The following is a 9,463-nucleotide window of genomic DNA, read 5'->3' on the forward strand; positions in this document are numbered from 1 at the left end:
AGAAAAATGCGTTTCTCGAACTTTAAGTTTTATTTGTAATTAAAGGATTGGTTTTCATTTTCAGTTAACTGTTGTAATAATAATTAGATATATTACAAATTCTATTAAAAATTAATAAAATAATGTAAGATATACTTTTTCTACCTTAAAATGCATTTTAATTTTGATTGACAGTAATGTATACTGTCAGTAATATGGTCTTTTACCCTAAATAATTTGCAAAAATAAATTTACAATTAATTTTAAAATTAAATTTTCCATATATAATATATACACAATTAGAAATAAAAGTATTAATTTTTGTAAAAACGCACAATTTTATATATTTTCACTACAAATTGTGTAATTTTTATACATATTGTTTATGTAATTTCACATACTTTTTTTACAGTGTATTCCAAAAGTAGATAGTATAATTACAATTTAAAATCTAAAATAAAATCTGAATTTATTGGATCTTTCTTCAGTAAATATCTGATTTAAATTTCTTCCTACGTTTTCGAAAGAGCAAGATAGCTACAGTTAATTCATGGAACAATTCTGTTTAAAGCATGGCTCACCATAACGGCACGGACTGTGCGAGTATCTAATTTCTGCAAAACCGAAACCGCCGTTGTAGTGGATACGAACAGCTGAACAGTAAAAAGGGACGAAGGATTCGTTCGGTGCTCCGCGCCCCGAGCTTGGAAAATACGAACGATAAATCACACCCCCGCGCAAATGACAAGCGCAAAAAGCACCATGCCCGTTTCGCGGAGAGCAGAAGTTAGGATCGCTTGATCGAGAATTGCAGCGGGAGCTGCGGGATCGAGCTCGTGAGATGCTCGTTCGCTCGCACGCACGCTTTTTGCGACCACATCGAGGCGTCGTGACGCGCGAAAGCCAGTTTATCACCACGTTTCGTGACCGCTGCATGTCCTGCGGGCTGCTGCCAAGAGCAAAATACAGCTAGCGCGCGACGGGAGTAGTAGACTGGCCGGCCAGCCAACCGGAGCTTCTGCGGGATAATATTTAGTATTCCCACGACGTCGACTGTCGTGGCTTATAATATTTCGCGTCATATTAATATTCCAGAGGGACACCGAGCCGCACCGCGCCGGTCCGTGCACTCGGCAGGAGAACGGACAACCAGGACGACCCCCGTGCAGCCACCACGTCCGCGCAGTGGCGTATACCTCGACAGCCTCCGCTACGGGGGTGAATCAGAAAGCAAGCGAAGACTTTTGAATAAGTAAAAAACGACAGAGAATTTGCAAAGGTGGACAGACATACTTTGATTATTGATACAAATGCCACTATAATAATATGTATACATATATACAAGAATCAAATCTCTTATTTTAAGATGTATCGAAAGATTCATAAGAGTGAATCAAAAAGCAGCGTGTGCTTTTGAATAAGAAAAAATGACAAAAATATCAATATTATAAATTTAAAAACAAAGAGGAATCATAAAATGCAAAAATCCAGAAATCAAAAATCGAATAAATAATGAATAAAATAAAATAAAATAAAATTTTATATGTATGTATATCTATCATCTACGGTCATGGATATTAATCATTAGCTTATTTGATTATTAGCATATATTTTATCAATAAAATAAACTGATATACAAATATATTTTTATTACATTTTATTTATATCCATTAAAAATTGCAGACTTGCCTCTTTTCAACACAATTTTTATTTTTTCAATAACTGAATACATTCAAAAATGACTGCTAATTAATTTCAATACCTTCTCATGAAACACCCAGAATATACAGTATATATATGTATTCTTGAGCAAGCTTCCTTATAAAAAGAGTCGCAGTGGAATCGAATTATTTTCACAAAGATAAAGTCGACAGCATTTGATATACGAGGTCACCAGAAGATCTATGCCAAGCATCGACCAATAGCAATATGTAAAGGGAATAGCCGCAAATTACGTACAAAATTTAACGGCAACGTGTCTCTCCGCTCGTTGCGAGGCAGATTGAGAGGCGTGTTTCGGGACTTGCAGTTTGCGACACGCTCGATCTTCTATGTCGGAAACATCGAAATATCGCGAACCCTATTCAACGATTCACGAGCAATCCGATCAAAGATACATACCACTGCATCCTTTTTCAAAGCGCTGTTATTCGAGACCAAACAGATACGGGCCAATCAAAACCATTAGTACGCATTGCAATGGAATATATTATTGTATTGAAGTAAAACAAATAGCTTTTCCCTATAAAAAAATATTAATAGAAACTATATTTAATCCTAAATCTAATCCACAAATAAATTAATCCATTTATGTCCACTTCTACCAACATAGATTAACTTTAATCTTGATTTAATTTACTTCATAACTTTTCTCTCTTATAGTTTTAAAATTAGAAAAAAATAGAGTAAATTGAATCGAGATTGAATTTAATACGGATATTACAGCGATTTTAAATAAAACAGATTTACGAGAGTTTATAGATTAAATTAAAAATTCATAAAATTTTATTTGTGAAAGATATAATCATTATTTGAAAAAAAAAGTTAATTTAGAATCATTATAGAACTATTACATTGCATCTTCACAGCCCTTTTTTACGTATTCTATGTAGGGAAGAGATGCCGAATGCGTACTGGTCGCCTAAATCGTACCTTATCAATATTTTATATTATTAGTTAATATAGGCAATATTTAGTAACAATAATATAAAATATATGAGAAATGAGTAATATAGACAAAAATACAACAGCCTACAGCTTGTTGTATGGATGTTAGCGGTGTTTTAAAAAATCAGGTACATCTGATATTAATCAACTTATGTAGCTAATAACAACGCGATCATCCAATTTTATTATAAATTTTTGTATTTTTATAAAAGAAGATTTATTGTAGAGTATTTTACATTCACTGTATATACATATTTACAATCATTGTAAAGATTAAATCGATATTTTTACAAAATTCGTCAAGTTTCCTAAATCGTACCGTCAAAAGATAAGGCTGATAACTGACAATAATAAAACTAATAATTAATATCAATATAAATATCATGTGCAAAAATAAATATAAGCAAATTTATTTTTATGTCATTTGTTTTTTTATTATTGTTATTTAATAATTATAAAATATATGATTTTCTTCAATAAATTATTAAAATTAGGTTTTAATTAATTATTAGGTATTAGTTAATGATTTCTTTTATTAATCTTATATTTTTAATTGTTTTCATTCATAAATTCAATACTTTCAAAAGAAATACGATAAAAAATACCTATAGGTACGATTTAGGCGACCGGTTGCCTAAATCGTACCTTTTGCAACATGTTACAGAAAGATTTATAACAAATTAATTTGTTATTGGTGGAAAGTTAAACATGTAATAATAAGCGTCCAAAACCTCAAGCTACAATTTCTAATGTTCATTTGCATATAAAACAGTGCCAAATGGAAAATATAATAAAAAATAGGTTAAGTGATACGCATTCGGCAACTTTCCCCTACAATTCGTAATAAAATGCGAGAGCTATTTAAATCAAATAAAGTAGCATTGTATCCCCTTCTTCTACATTTGATACGAAATCTAACATTGATTCAATTAAAGGAGAAAGCGTATTTAAACCATCATCATGAAGGTAGCGTGTGTGTCACATCAATCGCACACCAAGGCTACATCGTTGAGGGGTGCGGTCGCATCCCCGCGCGATTACAACCACTCCCACCCCCGATTACCGTTGTTCTTCCGTCCCTTCACCGCTCGCCCCCGCTCCAGACACCTTCGAACAACTCCAAACCCGTGTCGAACGTGTCTCGGGAGCACGCGACGATATCGTAACGATGTTAGGGTGGATGGGGAAGGGAAGCTTTGACGAGAGACGATCGATGAGAAAGAGAATATATGACAAGGAGGGAAGGAGGGAGAGGGTGGTTAAAGCGGGAGACCGCGGAGTGTGGCATGCTCGGTGAGAGAACGTCGTTGGATGAAAGAGCGACCACTATTCAAGAATGAGACAAGGTACGATTTATTCGATACGGTAAGACGAAACTCGTGGGAAACTCCAAAGAATATAAGCATATATGTACCTAAAACGGCGTCCACAATAAAATTTTAAGGTTTAAAACTTTAAGCCGTAAAAAATAGACCAATCAGTCGAATATGAGGAGAATGATCGATTATGATTGGTCAATTTCTTATGGCTTGAGGCTTAAAGCTTATTTTGACGTTTTAAAATCTCATTACAGACGTCACTTTAAGTGTACGCGCGTGTATATAACGTGACGTTTAACCATTTCACAGCCATGTTATCCTGATAAGTCCACAGGTATAAGAAAATAATTTAAAATTTTTTTTTTAAATCCTCCTTGGGCAAATTTCTATTAAAAATTTACATCAACATTGGTATTATTGATATAAACTCTCATGCATAACAAATAATACAAACAATACATTGTTATTTGTTTTATATTATATAGTTACACGACTATAATTTATTTCGTCGCGGAGATATAATTATAGAATGTTAATGTGAAATAATAATCAATTAAAATTTTAATATAAACGCTTCGCGCGTAATACTAGATTATTAGATGTACAATTGACATGTAATATGCATATAAACTATAATCAACAGCGTTTAAAGAGTTATTTATCGACAATAGCAAATTGACTACACTGAAAAAAATGCATGTAATTTTCCATGGAAATTACATGTTTATGACTGGGAAATTATCTAAATTACTTAAATATGATTGGAAATTTACTGGAAATTGTAAACTTCCAATCATACTTAGGTAATTTTCCAGTTATGAACATGTAATTTCCATGTAAAATTACATGCATTTTTTTCAGTGATAAATAAAAGATAATAAATACATTTTTAAAAATCAACTAGTTTTCATTATATCGAATATAATTTCTAGTAAATCGATATAAGTGAAAATTTAAAAAATCACTACACCAGGATAGCTATTCCTCGATTTTAGAACAAAGTTTACACATAGATTTATTGTTCGTACCATAGGCATTAAAAATCAAATGCACGTGCACGCATGTGTAAAAAAAAAACTAATAACAGGATAATTATTGCAACTACGAGTAGCAAAAGCTATTAAATAAAATCTGCAGTCTGCAGATAACTTTATCGCGATTTGTCGCAAAATATGTCTTCAAAATAATAAATAATAAATAAATCAGATAATAAAAAAATAAGAAATAAATCAAATTGAGTGAAAAATAGGATAAATAAAGATATATCAGAGAGGGGCAAATGTAAGAAATACAAGACAGGCAAAGCAACGATGAAATAGAGCGCTGTGGAAGGTTAAAGAGCCAGAGGGCGAAAACCGGCGTGGTAGAGTCGTCTTCTCGCGGTAGACGAAGCCATTTACGGCCACGTAAGCGGTTTTCATTGTCTATGAGGTATAATAGAGTAATCTCGCGGTGATGCGCCACCACCGAGGCCGATATTCAAATTGCGCGTCTCTTACGTATGTGTATATACACTGGCCACTGTCGTATACCGGGGTCTTCCGGTCAACAACGAGAGCCAACACCGTCGATATCGTAGACGATGGCCAAACTCCCTCGTACGAAGCAGTCTGCACGATAGGCAGCTCCGACACGACGCAACTTTCATGAATTTCATAATGCAACCACGAGCATTGTGTTATGTTACATCACGACGTACGACATGAAAATTTTCTAATCTACAATGGTAGCCAAGATTTTACGTTTTATTAACCCTTAATCGATCTCATAAGATGGAATCTCGTTTATTGCCTGGAATGTTGGCAGAATTCGTTATATTGCAAAAGTGCATGATGAAAACACAAAAAATTTTTTCTTTAGCACTAAAAATACCAAACGGTCATTATTGATCGTTTTTATTTTTTATATATATAGATTAATATTATATTTTTTAGGTAAAACACAGGACTAAAATTTTTTGACTTTCCAATAATTATATCCTTTATAGAGAAATATTTGATTTTCCATCACTTTTTTATTGTTATAGTAATTTTAAGTTATAGTAAAAAAACATTAGTACTTTTAATATTAAAATTATTAGAGTTAAGAAAATTGATTTTTTCATATAATATTCGATTAATTAGGAAAAAATAAACATAACTATTATTTTTCTTTAAAATTATTAGAGTTGAGAAGACCAATTTTTAAAATCGAATTAATTAGGAGTAAATAAACCAGCTTCAAACGTAAAATTTCTTCACCAATTGTTTTTTAATTTTGATTTTTATAAAATGCTTAGTTTCACGTAAAATATGATGGATATCATTTTAAACGATATTTCATCATCTTGAAAAATTGAAATGGAAAATCGTCCATCTGGTCCTATTCGCCTAAACTCCTTTTAATTACCCAGCCGCGCCTAAACTCTCACATTAATCGTCGCACGTATTTCCGAGTAAACAATATCACACCTATCTGTCTTCATTAAACTCTTCGAAATACTTCAGCATGATTAAACGCTCCGAAATGCAAGCTTCTTGTTACGGTCCTGGGAGCTCGTGGTTTACCCGTAAATGTACGCGTTAACGCACACACCGACATGGCATACCCTCGCACACGTGTAACGCACACGTCCGCGCGTTATGCCCGCTCTCGCTCGCGAGCGTGTACGCGATGGTTACGGCGATATATCATCGCACGTCCAGAGTCATAACGTGACGCGCAACACGCGGGCGCATCAGTCATTTAGCCGCAAATGGAATCTGCTTCCTTCCTCCCGCCGCATTTCCGCGCCTTGTACACAGTATTTTGCACGACCGCGCGCGGCCATTGTGCGCCATGCTCATACCGTGTACGGAGAAACCGCGCTCGTTTGTGCGAGGATGACGCGACGAATCCTCCGCACGAGGGGGACGTGCGGACGAAATTTCGAAAATGCCACGATACATTGCAGAGACTAACGAAACGCAGATATTCCTGGTTCGATAAACGTTCGCCACTACTTGCGATTGCTAATATTAATCTTCTGTATTGACCACTAGGGAAGGAAAGAGGGACATTAACTTGGAACTATGCGTGGGGTGACTTAGTCACCCTAATGCTTGCTTTCGACAGCCATAAAAGGGATTTGATGAATGACGATGACCAAATTCCTTTATGATCAATCACGACAGTCAATCACTTTTTTAATTATCACGTATATAATTTTGTATATACAGAATGTCCCGGGATTTATAGAGAAGGCAATTGTAAAGTTAATAGTTTATTTGCTATTAGATTTTTTTTATTCATAAATAATAATCTAATGTTTCGAAAATTAGCAAATTCTTTTTTTAATTAATTTTATGTTAGTTACATTAGAAAAAATTTTTAATATTTTTAATTATAATTACATGTTACTATGATTATAATTATTACTGATATAATATTAATAACTACATATATTAGTTTTATCAACAAATATCTATAATAAACATATATATATATAATTGGCGAAAATGTCTATGATTATGGTTATAATAATTACTATCATAAAAATAGTGTTAAAATTACTGTAATGTATAGGATAGAATAACAGGATATAAATATAGTAGGAGAGATTGTACGAAAGGCTGTAAATAAAAGGCGTGAATTAGAGTACAAATTATAAGAGAAACAGCTAGTCTACTTACGTCACTTGCGTTACTTTAGTTTGTAGTTTTTGTTTTCAGACTTAGTCTTAAACAGGAGGGAGGGTAGGGGGCAATATAGATGGGATAGTTATAAGAAAAAGTTTAGGGAAGAGGCAAGGCTGTAATAAAAGGAGCGCGTATAATGTGTAGATGAATGAGTGTTTTAAGTTTAGACATTGTAAACTAAGTCCCCTTCTTGGCTGTAAATTTGCTGAAGTGAATAAATATATTCTATATTCTGTAATGTATAGTAATCTTTTAAGACAACCGTATTATATTGGCTCAAATATTTAACTATAATTATAGTTAAATATAAATATAGTTAAATATATATATTTAACTATATTTAACTATAATTAAAACCATTTTTATGGCAATATAACTATAATCACAAACATTTTCGGTTGGCAACAATATATACATTTGACAGAACTATACATGTTATTATTACTAGTATTATAGCAGTAATAATCATAATTATAGTAACATGTAATTATAGTTACAAAGAAAATTTGTTATTTTAAAATTGTATCTCATACTGTTGATTGTTACTATTACAAAATTCGCAGAATATGTGCCAACATTTTCGTTCCTATCGATCGGAGAGCGCACTCGAAATGAATTGTCTGGACACTCAATATCTTCATCAAATTCTAGCTATTTTTGGCCGGAAATCGTTACGAAGCGAACCATTATATGGTTTCTCGTCTATCTCTCTTTTTTTATTCTGTTATTCCAGTAGAATAATTCATCTAAATGTATATAGCCCACTAATGGAAATGGCGAATCAACCAAACAAAATAATCGAATTATTTCACTTAATATAACTACTATTAACATATAAGAAATGTAATAAGTTAAAAAGAGATGATGTGAGAATTTATATAATGAATAGTAATATTGTATTATAAGCTTCGAAATTATTCAATTATTGCATAAAAGTGCGTCATACGGTTTAAATAAATTTGCCTTGTTATATACAATACTAGTATTAATATTTCTACATAAAATATTAAAAAAGAAAATATACGTTTTAACTATTTACTTTTTTAACGCCTTTTCATTTTTGAGTATAATGTTCCATCTTGCGAAATTCCAATTTTCTCAACTTCAGATTCGTTGTAAAATGACAGGAGGCGAAGTGCTGCATAGAATCGTGATGTTCAAAAAATGTCACAGGATGACGAGCGAGATATACGCGATGCCCGATGCAATCTTACGCGAACGTCAGCGCGAGATGCCTGGCAGCACCTGCGTCTCGGTAAGAGCCGGCACCTGCGATACTTCTCCTTTTTTCCTCCTCGGCCGCCCGTCTTTTCTTCACTGCTTAATGGACTTTAACGAGTCCCGGGATATGAGCGCAACGAACGAGGGAAAGGTGGTGAGACGACAGACGTGAGCCGCTGCCGCGGTTAAATTAGAAAACTCTCGGGACCCCTGAGGGACCGAGGGGAAATATTTAAATTAGGTGAACGCCCTACGTCATGCCGTATCCTTAATGAGTTGGATGAGGGATCAAGATTTTTCGGCGATCCCCTCAACGAGAGCCGTGCGTTCCCTACATTCCACTTCGTTTTTTTCCGCCTTGTACCTTCAAGCAGGTGCGAAACCGGTATTTATTCTGGATTGCATGGACCGAGAGATCGTTTGCCGTCTTACAATGATGCATGATCGCGTACGCTTGTACTTTATAATCTCGTAGACTAAAATTACAAGAGGGACCCCAGCATAATCAGAAAAAAGGACACCCCCATTAACCTGGACCCCCCACCATCGAAAATCAAATTCGCGATAGGTCAAAAATTTAGTGCTCTTTTGTTGCTAATTAGTTGCTCTAGAGCGAAATTT

This window comes from Mycetomoellerius zeteki, unplaced genomic scaffold (genome assembly GCF_001594055.1).
Source record: "Mycetomoellerius zeteki isolate Tzet28-1 unplaced genomic scaffold, Tzet1.0 scaffold158, whole genome shotgun sequence".
NCBI lineage: Eukaryota > Metazoa > Arthropoda > Insecta > Hymenoptera > Formicidae > Mycetomoellerius > Mycetomoellerius zeteki.